Source organism: Mauremys mutica, chromosome 1 (assembly GCF_020497125.1).
Source record: "Mauremys mutica isolate MM-2020 ecotype Southern chromosome 1, ASM2049712v1, whole genome shotgun sequence".
Classification (NCBI taxonomy): domain Eukaryota; kingdom Metazoa; phylum Chordata; order Testudines; family Geoemydidae; genus Mauremys; species Mauremys mutica.
This window is the reverse complement of record NC_059072.1, coordinates 153,178,877-153,193,433: the sequence shown is the minus strand read 5'-3', so window position 1 is coordinate 153,193,433 and position 14,557 is coordinate 153,178,877. Positions and strand designations below refer to the sequence as shown.

The 14,557-nt window shown below is 48.3% G+C and overlaps 1 long non-coding RNA gene across 1 annotated transcript; it reads left to right on the top strand.

Moving 5' to 3' along the window:
* Positions 1-1,691: 1,691 nt before the first annotated feature.
* Positions 1,692-7,729, top strand: LOC123358307. The gene is made up of 2 exons (XR_006575714.1): positions 1,692-1,734; positions 6,244-7,729. It is a non-coding gene; the product is annotated as an uncharacterized LOC123358307 (long non-coding RNA).
* Positions 7,730-14,557: the final 6,828 nt, after the last annotated feature.

Below are 14,557 nucleotides of genomic sequence, written 5' to 3'. Positions count from 1 at the left end.
TTGAGATCATTGCTTCTTGTTCTGTCATCTGCTACCACTGAGAACAGCCTAGTTCCATCCTCTTTGGAACCCCCTTTCAGGTAGTTGAAAGCAGCTATCAAATCCCCCCTCATTCTTCTCTTCTGCAGACTAAACAATCCGAGTTCCCTCAGCCTCTCCTCATAAGTCATGTGCTCCAGCCCCCTAATCATTTTGTTGCCCTCCGCTGGACTCTTCCCAATTTTTCCACATCCTTCTTGTAGTATGGGGCCCAAAACTGGACACAGTACTCCAGATGAGGCCTCACCAATGTCCAATAGAGAGGAATGATCATGTCCCTCGATCTGCTGGCAATGCTCCTACTAATACAGCCCAATATGCCATTGGAATTCTTGGCAACAAGGGCTGACTCATATCCAGCTTCTCATTCACCGTAATCCCCAGGTCCTTTTCTGTAGAATAAATATTTTGAAAGAAATGCTTCAATCACATTGTTGTTACCATTTATCGCATTATCCTGGGGCACTCAGTTGCTTCTGGACATAGATAGCACAAGTGGTGAACTCCCACTGGGCAGCTACGTAATATTGTGATAGTGAGCAGCCGATGTTCAGGTATAAAGCCAGTTGGAGAGGGTATCTCCTGTCTGCAGCAGCAGCTGGATAGGAAGGTGCACTGAGAGCTCCCAAGTGTCAGAAGCTTTAGCCAGAAGCCAAGGTAGAAATTGTTATGTTATTATGCTTTGTCTGGGGAGCTGATGAGAGCACCTAGAGAAGAATTACAGAGTGTCTGTGGGTTTAGTATGCATGGTTCACACGAGCTCACCACATCCCCTGAGATGATTTTGTAGGGAGATGTTATTGCTACCACCAGGCGTGAGAGTGCACCTCCTGTATTTAGGGAAGGTGGTTTCTGAGAGCACAGGTTCTGACAGGGGGACACCACACCAAATACTATAGGAAGGGGAGGGAATATTTAGTTTGTAGGAAGAGGTGGCAGGTACTACAGGAATGAAGAAAAACTCTCTTTCCATGCTTTGTGGCTGATTCTGACGTACAGACACACACAGCTCCTCACAAATCAATCCCCAGCCCTTGTGTTTGCATCCAGTCTAGTCTTTGGGTGGTGGCTTCCATTTTTCCAGTGGTCATTAAACAAATGGGTATTTAACTGCTATGTTATTTAGTCTGAATGAAAGGTGGGTGCCATGCCCATAGCTTCAGTGAGGTGTGTGATTGCCTGTAGATTAAAGACACGCTTGGTGGGAGCCAGCCAATCTCCAGCATAACAGTATGTTATAGGCAAGAAATGCTCCCCCTAAGGGAAATGCATGTTTGTGATCTTTAATTCTTCTGTTGAAGAAGAAGAGCAACCTGCTTGTGCTGGGCTTTTTGCACATCAACATTAAAACATTTGCAATGGCCAATTGCCTCAATAAGATGGGGGTGGGGTGGGAGAGAGAGTGCGGGATTGGCCACTGGAGGTTTTTATGTGAACTCTGGTGACTTTTAGCTTTGCTTTACAATGCTTAAGTGCTTAATCATCACGAAGAAGAACAAGGGAAGTATTAATATTACTCTTGAACAGATGGGGAAACTAAGGCACAGAGGTTAACATGAAAAATTTCAGTTGCGTGCCTGAAGTTAGGTTCTTAAATCCATATTCAGGCAGCTTTGTAATAGTCTAATCTTCACAGGTTTCCTGAATTGGGGCCCGTAGGCGGAGGAGGAGGAGGAAGAGCACACACTACAGGAGGTGAGCGTATACTGCATAAATGCAGCTGAGACAAAATAGGAATTTGGCTCATAGGGAATTGTAATAATTTGACATTTGTTTATGTCCCAAACTGGAAAAATATCAAAAATTTTCACAAAAGAATTTGTTTAGTAAATGTTGAAACATTTTGTTTCAAGTCAGTTTGACATTGAACTGCATTTGCTTATTGTCTCATGGGACAAGTAGTTTCGGGTACCTCATGCTTTCATTCTTCCCTATGGGGCAGGCTCCCTGCCAAGAATACATCTCCCGGAGGTGCCATGTGGCTCTGTCAGGAGAGGGACCACAGTGCATCATGGGAATGAGGTCTGGGTAAGGGTCCAGGTCATAGGAGAGAACGGGGGCACGAAGCACCTGAAATGTGACTCCCAGGAACCACCAAGGCACTCTGGGCGGAAGCAGTGTACTGTTGAACAGCCCTGAAATGAAACATTTTGTTTTGATTTCCCCCCCCCCACCAAATACAGCAAAATTGAAAATTTCCCATTGAAAATTTAGATTTTTTAGAAATTGTCCAAAAATCATTTCAACAGGAAATGCCCAATCAGCTCTATGTACGATGGAGACCCTGGCCAGGTCCCATTCTCTGCCAGGACCATCCACTTCTGGGATCTACAGCCCCCTTTCATCACACAGCAGTGGAATTATGGCTGCTTTATACAGCTATAACCTGGTGCCCCTCAGAGCTCCTATCCACACGGAACGTTGCCAATTTATGTCAGAATAAATCAGCATAAATCCTTCTATTGTGTGTGTAAGATTGTGTTACACTGGTGGTGAATCTAGCCCAGTAAATGCAAACACTTTACACCAAAGCACCACGCGCCCCTAGGCAGCCAATGGAACTATCCGTGTGAGTAAAGTTGTGCAGCTGCTTACATGTCTGCAGGACTGGCTCCAAACTATGGTAGCCAACCCCACTGCAGGGTGCTTCTCTAAGTCCTGTGGCACACTAGTCCCGTCTGGATGTCTGGTACAGTGGCTGTGTACCACCAGCTCAGAGTCAAGCATTGTAGGGGCTCCATGCACTAGACTCTGCAGGCTCTAAATCCATTCTTCTTTCACTCCCTGCTTTCATCATGACCCTGTCTCTCTTTCTCGATTCTCTCACATTCCTTCCCTTTCTCTCATCTTCTCTCTCTAGCTCTTCCCCCTTGCGCATAGCCCCTCTCTTCTCCTCCTGTCTGTGTTGTGTCCTCGCTCTTCAGTCCCCTTTCTCCCTGCTTCCCCATCCTTTCCCAGCCAACTCTTTCCCAAAATCCCAGAGGAGAAGAGAGAGCAGCTGGGGGTATCTGTTAAGGGTACACTCCTCCCTCCTCCCCAGCATGCAGGAAATCGGGGGGGGGGGAAGGGTCGGGGGGGCACTGTCTCTTTCTTCTCATCCAAAACCCCAGTCGGAAAGAGAAAAAGCCTTGTGGATATTGGGGTTTGCTCTGCCTCCTCCTCCCAGTCCCTGGTGGGAGGAGCCCTGAGATGGGCTCTCCACCTCTCGCTCATCAACATTTGCTCAGAGCTCACAGGCATTTTCTGTCAATTTATATCCAGTGCTCAACATCTGGATGCAAAAGCTGAACTCGATTTATGTGCTCGCTCTCTCTCTCCCTCTTGTCTCCATGTGGAGAAGCTTTTCTCAACCTGTGCACTGTGACCCCAGATTGGTTCACCAGAATGTACCAAAGGGTGGTGTGGGAGGCCTGAGCGGGGAAAGGTCCGGTCCTTCCCTGGGGAGGTGGGGTTGCCCTGGGGGGGTTGCAGCCTGTCCCATTCACCTCAAAGCAGTAGCTCTGTTTCGGGGTTCACTCACCACAAGAGGTGCTTCCTCCTGCTCACTCTGAGGATTAGGTCTGGCCAGGCATTGTGGCCTCTTCTGGTGGTGTCTTTCCCATTGTCCTGTCGTATCCTCTGCAATTCAGGGTGTTCCCTTTTCTTGACTTGCTTCTCCAGCCAGGTCACTTGTTTGTTTCCCCTTCCAGGGCAAACGATCCAAGGCAGTCCATTGTCCTTTGCTTGGCCTATGCCATGTCCTCAGTGGCTGGTAGGAGAACCCAGGCCACCCTCTACTCCAGGTTCCAGTCCAGGGACCATATCTCTAGCAACTGTCACTCCCAGACCATGTTGCTGTGCCCCTGGACTCCTTCCTACTTCGCAGCTCTACCTTCTATCTCCCCCTCCCTCTGGGTTTGCGAGCCCAAGCTCCCTCCTCTCGGGGACTGACAGCAGACTACTCCCCTGCATCCCTAAACACACCTCCCTTCTCCCAGGGAGTGACTGCAGCCTGCTTCCCTGCAGCCCTATTTCTGCTCTCTGTTTCTAGGCTCTATACAGGCTCCTCTTGTTCCTGTTCATATGAGCCTGCTTCCAGTTAGTGGCCCCTTCGCAGCCTAAGTCTCTCTCCTGCTCACTGCTTAACTGATTGATCGGACCTGCCTGGCCTCTCAGGGCAAGTGTGGGGAATACAGTCCTTCACAGGCTCCTGCAGCTACGGTCCCATGGGCCTGACTGGGCTTGGCTTCCTGCTCTGGGGTTGCCATGCTGCTCTGCTTTGACCCAGCCACCCCTCTGTCGTGAGGGGCCAAATTTCAGTAAGTGGGGCTGAGCCACATGTGCCAGGTCACAATGCTACACACAAAAATACGGAGGGGGTGGGCCCAACCTGAGCAGTACGGCATCCCCAGAGGTCACAATGCACTGAACGGGGAGCCAAGCCCAGCCACCCCACAGGACAGGAGTCACAGGAGCTGCTGTTATGGTGCTCGCCATGTACTTACTTAGTACTCATTATATCCGTGTATATATTGTATATCGTGGATGAGAAATATTTAGTAAGCCAGATGTGTTTGCACTAAGGCTATTTACTGGGTTGTGACCGGCCATCCAGGTTTACAAATGGCTCCTGAGCCAAAAAAGATTGAGACCCACTGATGTGGAGCCAGTGCTGCTGCCAGACCTGTGAGCGTCTCTGCACTGGAGGAGACATTTGTTTCATGCTCTGAGACCTTTACAGAGATGAGAACTGGTCAAAAAGTATTTGGAAAGAACATTTTTTTCTGCTAGAAAATGCTGGTTCATTGAAATCGAAGCATTCTGCAGGAATGTGTTGTTTTTGATGAAATTTGAAACAAAGCTTTTCAGTGAGCTTTAAACATTCTGGTTCAGTCTTACTGGAATCACAGACGTGTAGGACTGGATGGGATCTCAATAAGTCGTTTAGTCCAGTCCCTTGCACTCAAGTCAGGATTAAGTGATAACTTGGCCATTCCTGACTGGTGTTAGTCTAACCTGTTCTTAAAAACCTTGGGTGACGGTTGAATCCACCACTTCCCTAGGTAATTAACCACCCTGACAATTAGGAACTTTTTCCTAATGTCCAACCTAAACCTCCCTTCCTGCAATTTAAGCCCATTGCTTCTTGTCTTCTCCTTAGCGGTTAATGAGAAGAATTTTTCACTCTCCTCCTTGTAACAACCTTTTATGTCCTTGAAAACTGTTATCATGTCCCCCCTCAGTCTTCCCTTCTCCAGACTAAACAAACCCAATTTTTTCAATCTTCCCTCATAGGTCACGTTTTCTAGACCTGTGATCATTTTTGTTGCTCTTCTCTGGACTTTTTCCAATTTGTCTACATCTTTCCTAAAATGTGGTGCCCACAAAGCTCAAGGTGAGGCGCAGGTTTTTGCAACATTTTGATTTCCACAATTTTGCAACTGTTTTATCTCCAATTTTGAAATGATTTTTCATTTTGAAACGTATTATTTATTAATTTTAATTATATTATAGAAAGGGGGTCAACTGCCACCCGGGCATCTGCTTGTGGCCAGGAGTGCCTCTGCAGTGCCTTGTTTCCCCCTTTTTCTGGGCTCCTTCAGCAAACTCCACACGGTCTCTCTTTCAACACAACCCTTCTGGGGCCTCTGTCTTTTTAGTAGCATTATTAACTTAACAAATTTCTCAAACAAACACAAAAGAAATCTTCCCCCCAGGCTTAAGCTGGGCACAGCCCCTCCTCCCTGAGATATTATCCTTTCTTTGGGGATCACTGCAACCCGTGGGACAAGCCACCCTGTTATAATTATATGATACCAGCGACCAAATACAGTACCAGTTACCTCTTTTATTGTTTTTATTTTATAATTTTAAAATATTCTACCCTAATTAAATAGAAGATAAAATAATATAAAAATAATATATTAAAAAGTCAAAATTGGAGTGAAACATTTCAATTTTATCAAAACAAAACATTTCCATTGACCCAGACTGCAATTCTTCATAAGCTGTGGAGTTGCAGGTTGGGAGAAGACAATAGTCCTTGGAGTCAGCTGGTGGGGAAAAAGACCCTACTTTTATTCCCGCTGGCTAAATGTTTGAGGAAGGACTTTGCCCATTCCCTCTATTCATTTGCCCATCTCCCACCCATTTTGTTCAATCGTTTGTGTATTTATCTGTTGTTTCAAATGAAATGCTAATTCCTGATGTTTCATCCCCTCACAGAGATTCTCTACTGAGTAGGGGCTGCTTCCCAAGCTGTGTTCTCTCTCCACAGCTTCTCAGTCACTGCTTCAGCTCCAAGAACCAATCACAAAGATCCTGCCACACCCACCAAAATGAATGGGATCATCATTTATGAGCGTATAAACTTCCAAGGTAAATCCAAAGAATTCATTTCTGACATCGCTGACTTGAAGCCTGTAGAGTGGGGCCACTGTGTCTCTTCTGTAAAGGTCGCTGGCCAACCCTGGGTGGCCTATGAGTATCCTAATTATTCAGGCAAGTTCCTGGTGTTTGAGGAAGGTGAATACAGCTTTGTTGGTGAAGATATGAATGACAAGATCACTTCTCTCAAGCTGATTACTGAAGACCTGAAGAATCCCAAGATCACCCTGTATGAACTTGCCAACTATGAAGGGGAAATCAAGGTGGTAAAAGAAGCAACCAGCCTGAGCAAGGGATCTTTCAATGACCGAGTGTCATCCCATAAGGTGCAGAGCGGTGCCTGGCTATTGTGTGACCGGGCGGATGAAAGAGGCTTGAATTATGTTGCCCTGAAAGGTGAACAGCTTCCAAACTATGAATCGATCAATTTCGATGACAAGCTTTCATTTCTGCATCCCCTGAGAGCCGGCTGGGGCTAGTTCCAATGGGCTGCAGACCTTGCCATCCTGGGGTGCCATCGATCAGAGGCCCAGGAAGGGGCAGAGTTAGAGCTCTGCCCATGCTTGCACTTCATTGCTCCACACACCACAGAATCAGTGAATTTGGGAAAGCGCAGCTCATCCTGTGCAGTGCTTCATAGCCTGGTATCCTGCTGTTTGTCCCCCAAGGCCATGCCAGAACTTCCTCCCAGACCTCACCCTCCCAGTCTCCTTCACGCTTTCCCTGATTGGCAGCTTCCTCTGGGGTGTTCCCTTCCCTCCCAGACTCTTCACACAGCTCTAACTAGGAGGCTTATTCAGGGATCTGCTGGCCTCTGTCTGCCATTTATTTTCCTTTCAATCCCTTCTCCAGTGTGAGATCTCCAATTTCTACAGCTTCATGTGGGGTGGGAAAGGGAATGGGGAGGGGATCATGTTCTTCGTGGAGATAGGAACTTCCAGCATCTCCCAGTATCAGCAGGGGATAAATGAGCCACCCACCAACAGGGAAAAAATCATGGTGTGCCACTGGCCAAGAGATCTACTCACACAGTGCTGGTCATCTGTGCCCTAAAGTGCCATCTCAAGGTTGATCGAGTTGATTACTATCTATGATCAGAGAAGAAGAACCGAGCATGAAGTGCACCAGAACACATTGTGCATAGCACCAGCCCAGGAGTAAGCTCCAGCATGGAGGTGGCTCCACAAACCCACTGTGTTTCCTCCCTCTTCCATCCCAACATGCTCATGTCGGCTTCCAAGAAAGGGTTGAAGGGTTTCCAGTCTGCTAGCTTCTCTGAGTGATTTATTGTTAACCTGCTCCAATAAAGTGATTTGCAGTGAAACTTGGGCTAATGGTCTCCTGTTCCGATAGCCAGTAAAGTTGCAGTGAGCTCCTTCCTGCATAGTAACTGCCTTGGTCCAGGCTGGACTTAGCTGTTCAGAGCAGAAGGAACTCAGCACTAATACATTTCCTCTGGGGATGGCACAGCTGGAGGGGAGCTGTGACTCTTCTTCACTATGCCCCCTCTTCCTGATCCCCCAGAAATCTTTGTGAGGGTGGCTCACAAGGGTCAGTCCCATGAGTGGAGCTGGGTCAGGTGAAGGGCAGGAGCAGGGCGGCCTCATATCCCCCATGTTTTATGAGGCATCCCATTGCAATAGAATGTGCAGCAGAGTCAGCACAGTGGCATATGGAAAGTTAATCTAACTGAACTCAAATGTGTAGATGGATGTTATCAAGAAGGAATCCCCTTGTAACAGATTCATAGAGTTTAAGAATGGCATGGGCCATTATGTTCCTCTGGTCTGACCTTCTGTGTGACAGAGGTCACAGGATTTCTCCCAGCAATTCCTATAACACATGGATGAATTTGATCAGTGTTTCTCAAGCTTTGCAGGTGGGAGACAACTTCTTCAATGTCAAAATTCTCTGCAACCTCTCACATTTACGAAAGTAATAGTGAACATTATTTACCATTATTCAGTGACAACACTGATATACCCACAGAATTTGATTGTATTTTGAGAGGTTTGCAGAGACACCTTGAAGTGTAAGGGTGAGTGGGGAGCAAGAATTTATTTGCTTTAATTTGTAATAACATTTTTTATGTCTTGCAATCATTGCCGTTGGTGGTCCCCCTGAAAAACACTAAACTAAACCATATCTTTTTGAAAGACATACAGACTCTGAAGACTCTAAAGGTATGTCTACACTACGGGATTATTCGGATTTTACATAAACCGGTTTTGTAAAACAGATTGTATAAAGTTGAGTGCACGCGGCCACACTAAGCACATTAATTCGGCGTTGTGCGTCCATGTACCGAGGCTAGTGTCGATTTCCGGAGCGTTGCACTGTGAGTAGGTATCCCATAGCTATCCCATAGTTCCTGCAGTCTCCCCCACCCTTGGAATTCTGGGTTTAGATCCCAGTGCCTGATGGGGCAAAAAACATTGTCGCGGGTGGTTCTGGGTACAGCCTCACCCCTCCCTCCGTGAAAGCAGCAGACAACCGTTTCGCGCCTTTTTTCCTGGGTGAACTGTGCAAACGCCATAGCATGGCAAGCATGGAGCCTGCTTAGCTCAAGACAGCAATCATGGACGTTGTAAACACCTCGCGCATTCTCGTGCGGTCTATGCTGAACCAGGACCTGCAAAGCCAGGCGAGGAGGAGACGGCTACGGCAGCGCGGCGACGAGAGTGATGAGGACATGGACACAGAATTCTCTCAAACCACGGGCCCCTGCGCTTTGGAGATCCTGATGGTAATGGGGCAGGTTCTAGCCATTGAACGCCGATTTTGGGCCCGGGAAACAAGCACAGACTGGTGGGACCACATAGTTTTGCAGGTGTGGGACGATTCGCAGTGGCTGCGAACCTTTCGCATGCGGAAGGGCACTTTCATGGAACTTTGTGACTTGCTTTCCCCTGCCCTGAAGCGCCAGAATACCAAGATGAGAGCAGCCCTCACAGTTGAGAAGCGAGTGGCAATAGCCCTCTGGAAGCTTGCAACGCCAGACAGCTTCCGGTCAGTTGGGAATCAATTTGGAGTGGGCAAATCTACTGTGGGGGCTGCTGTCATGCAAGTAGCCAAAACAATCATTAAGCTGCTGCTATGAAAGGTTGTGACTCTGGGAAATGTGCAGGTCATAGTGGATGGCTTTGCTGCAATGGGATTTCCTAACTGTGGTGGGGCGATAGATAGAACCCATATCCCTATCTTGGCACTGGAGCACCAGGGCACCCAGTACATAAACCGCAAAGGGTACTTTTCCATGGTGCTGCAAGCACTGGTGGATCACAAGGGACATTTCACCAACATCCACGTGGGATGGCCAGGAAGGGTTCATGACGCTCGCGTCTTCAGGAACACTACTCTGTTTAAACGGCTGCAGACCAGAAAATAACAGTTGGGGATGTTGAAATGCCTGTAGTTATCCTGGGGGACCCAGCCTACCCCTTGATGCCATGGCTCATGAAGCCATACACAGGCAGCCTGGACAGTAGTCAGGAGCTGTTCAAGTACAGGCTGAGCAAGTGCAGAATGGTGGTAGAATGTGCATTTGGCCATTTAAAGGCACGCTGGTGCACATTACTGACTCGCTCAGACCTCAGCCAAACCAATGTCCCCTTTGTTATTGCTGCTTGCTGTGTGCTCCACAATCTCTGTGAGAGTAAGGGGGAGACCTTTATGGCGGGGTGGGAGGATGAGGCAAATCACCTGGCCGCTGATTACGCACAGCCAGACACCAGGGCGATTAGAAGATCACACCAGGAAGTGGTGCGCATCAGAGAAGCTTTGAAAACGAGTTTCATCACTGGCCAGGGTAGGGTGTGACTGCTGTGTTTGTTTCCCCTTGATGAACGCTCCCCCTTGATTGACTCATTCCCTGTAAGCAACCCACCCTCCCCCTTCGATTAGAGCTTGCTTAAGGAAATAAAGTCACTATCATTTAAAAATCATGTATTCTTTATTAATTCATTATAAAAAGAGAGAGAGAACTGACAAGGTAGCCCAGGTGTGGTTTGGGAGGAGGATAGGAGGGAAGGAAAAGGCCACTAAAAAAATTTCACAATAATGACAGCCTTTTGGTTGGGCTGTCCACGGAGGTGGAGTGGGCGGGTGCTCGGAGCCTCCCCCCACGCGTTCTTACATGTCTGGGTGAGGAGGATGTGGAACATGGTGAGGGGTGAGGGTGGTTATACAGGGGCTGCAGCGGCACTCTGTGATCCTGCTGCCGTTCCTGAAGCTCCACCAGACGCCGGAGCATGTCAGTTTGATCACGCAGCAGCCCCAGAGTTGCATCCCGCCACCGCTGATCTTCCTGCCTATACCTCTGATCTTCCTGCCGCCACCTCTCATCTCAAGCATCCCTCCTGTCCTCACGTTCACTGGCATCTTTCCTGTAATTTGATACCACGTCCTTCCACTCATTCAGATGAGCTCTTTCATTGTGGGTCACTTCCATGATTTCCGAGACCATTTCGTCTCGTGTTTTTTTTTTTCCGCTGCCTTATCTGAGATAGCCTTCGGGATGGAGTAGGAAGTCTTGAAAAATTTGCAGCTGCAGGAGGGAGGGAAAATAGGGAGAGAAGTATTTAAAAAGATACATTTTACAGAACAATGCTTACACTCTTTCACGGTGAACAACACTATTCACCTTACATATCACATGTGATTTCACTACAAGGTCGCATTTTACATCTTAATATTGAGTGCCTGCGGCTCTGGTGTTAGAGATCTCATGACGCAGGTCCGGGCAGCAGAATTCGGCTTGTGGTCATGGTAAGCCATTGTCTTTCGGCTTCTGCAGTCTTCATATATCCAGCGCCCTCCTTTACCAAATAGCAAGCAAAGCCCGTTCAGTGCTGCTTCTTTCCTGTTAACATGCAGCAGCAGAAACCACCCCCCCCCATCCAATTCTCTGTGATGATCGCTTTACCCCTCCCCTCACCGTGTGGCTGGTATCATGGAAGATCACTGCTAAACACCCCCTTCCCCCCCACCACGTGGCTGGTAGCAGGGAAGATCCCTGCTAGCCAAACGCAAAAAAGCTCAGCGTCAATCACCCACCCACCCCCCGCTTGGCTACCTGCAAGGAAGGATTTCTTTTAAGCAACAGGCAAACAGCTCAGAAGAAATGCCCATCTCTGTCCCCTTAATTAAATTCCTGAATTTCAACCAGGTTACCATGAAGGATATCACTCTGCTGAGGATAACACAGCGAGATAAAGAACGGATGTTGCTTGAATGCCAGCAAACACCGCGACCATACGCAGCTAGGCTTTGTCATGCGATGATACCAGATTACTTGCTACATGCAGGCATGGTCAAGTGTCCTACCATGGAGGACGGAATAAAGCAGCCCTGCCCAGAAACCTTCTGCAAAGGCTTTTGGAGTACCTCCAGGAGAGCTTCATGGAGATGTCCCTGGAGGATTTCCACTCCATCCCCAGACATGTTAACCGACTTTTCCAGTAACTGTACTGGCCGCGAATGCATCCCAAGTCCTCAGGGCAAATTAATCATTAAAAAATGCTTGCTTTTAAACCATGTTTTATATTTACAAAGGTACACTCACAAGAGGTCCCTTCCATGGCTTCATTGTCTGGGATAGTTGCTTGGGAGGGCTGGGAGGGTAATTCCGTCAGGGTGAGAAAAAGCTCCTGGCTGTTGGGGAGAATGGAGTGCTGTGTGCTATCTGCAAGCTCGTCCTCCTCATCTTCCCTGTCCGCAGAATCCTCAGCCATGGCTGCGATTACCATCCCCACCTCGGAACCCACGGACAGGAGTGGGGTAGTGGTGGCAGCCCCCCTTAGAATTCCATGCAGCTCAGCGTAGAAGCGGCATGTTTTCGGCCCTGCCCCGGACCTTCCGTTTGCTTCTTTGGTTTTCTGGTAGACTTGTCTGAGCTCTTTAACTTTCACACGGCACTGTACTGAGTCCCTGGTGTGGCCTCTCTGCATCATGGCCTTGGAAATTTTTTCAAATGTTTTTTCATTTAGTCTTTTGGAACGGAATTCTGTTAGCACGGAATCCTCTCCTCATACAGCGATCAGATCCAGTACCTCCCGTGCAGTCCATGCTGGAGCTCTTTTTCAATTCTCAGGAGACTGCATAGTTACCTGTGCTGATGAGCTCTGCGTGGTTCACCTGTGCTGATGAGCTCTCCACGCTGGCCAAACAGGAAATGAAATTCAAAAGTTCGCGGGGCTTTTCCTGTCTACCTGGCCAGTGCATCCAAGTTCAGATGGCTTTCCAGAGCGGTCACAATGGTGCACTGTGGGATAGCTCCCGGAGGCCAATACCGTCGATTTGCGGCCATGCTAACCCTAATCCGACATGGCAATACCGATTTGAGCGCTATTCCCCTCGTCGGGGAGGAGTACAGATATCGGTATTAAGAGCCCTTTATATCAATATAAAGGGCTATGTTGTGTGGACGGGTGCAGCGTAAAATCGGTTTAACGCTGCTAAATTCGGTATAAACTTGTAGTGTAGACCAGGCCTAAGTGATGATTAATCACATCCCTTGGTAACATTCAACAGCCTAGTGGCTAATTATTCTCAGTGTTAAAAAGTTGCATCATATTTGCAATTTGAATTTTTTTAACTTCAATTCCCTCCACCTCTTTTGGATCTCATTCTGCCTTTGATCAGACATCTTCACTCTGAGGAGGTACAGACTGATCAAATTGTGTCTTAACTGAACACGAGCTCTGTAGCAAAAGGGGCTAACACAATGTATTGCACAGGAAGCTTATGGCACAGCTGCTTATCTACATTGATCCCCTGGCTCTTCTTCACAGTTGTTGCTTTCCAGGATTGTAGCGGGGTGGTTACCCGCTCCTGCCCTGAGGGGTTTAAAAAACAGCCCTGGAGAGTGCTGCAGCTCTAAAAACTGGGCTGATTGGGGAAGCAGCCGCAGCTGGGCCACGCCCCAATCAGGCCACAGCTGGCCTGTATAAAAAGGCTGTGAGCCAGGAGCCCAAACAGTCTCCCTCTGCCTGTAGAGGGAGAAGGGCCTGGCTGCAGGGAGCTAGAGACAGGGTACTTGAGTGGAGCAGGGCTGGGGAAAGGCAGAGGAGCTGGGGACCTCCAGCCCGGAAAGCCCCAGGCTGCGGCCTAACACAAGGCCAACAGGTACTGGGGGTTGCAGAGGGCAGCCTAGGGGTAGGCAAAGGCAGCAGGTCCAAACCCAACCTTGCCAGTGATGAGTGGCTAATACTGCAGTCTGCCCCAGGGCATGGGGGCTAGACGATGACTGGCAGTAGCCTTACACTGAGGCAAGGTGGGGATGGTGGGTGGAGGTTCCCCAGGGAGGGGAGACCCTAAGACTGAGGGGGCAGCACCCCAGCTAACAGGGCACCAGAGTCCAGAGAGGGACACTGGGGGCCAAGCGGTAGTGGATCACCGGCCTGCTAAGGGCGCGCTGGGCTGGAAAAAGAGCTAATTCCCTGAGAGACCAGCAGGAGGCACCGCAGGAGTGAGTCTGCACGCTTACAAGGATATAGGCCGTCTAGTTGAAAAAGGGTCCCTGTGAAAACAATAGCATGGAATCATATATTGATTCAAACACATAGGAAAAAAACCTTTGTTACAGTTAGGGTAACTCAGGGCAAATATCCAGCTCATAACTACCAAAACCAAAAAACAGATAGTAAAGCCATGCAACTACATGCAGAATTTTGTCTAATCACACACATCCCCACAGCCACTCAACAGGGAGCCTATACATCCCCACAAGCCATTCAACTGTTACCAACCACAATCACCAAGGTGACCACCCAAGCAATCCCCAGTCCCTTTGTGATGACAGTGGCCCTGTGTGTTGCACTTGTATTTCCTAAGGTGGGTGGTTGGATTTAGAGCTCACTGCCAAACAAATATATAGTTGTTGTCTATGCAAAGTATTCCAAGGAGCCTGGCCAGATTAAAGCATAAGCACTATAGAGCTCTGCCTAGAGCCCCAGCTCCTGGAGTCACACGATGAGGGCAGAATCTCAGCTTTCAATTAAAAAATGTAAATTTCTAGCAAATTAACACTTTGAAAATGTGGCCCAAGTGTAACCGATGCAGTGGTGTCTGCCTGGGTCTGCAGAGAGCCTGAAACAACATCTCTGAGAGGTGTGAATTGTTCCACTCATCCCCATGGGATTTTCACTCCCAT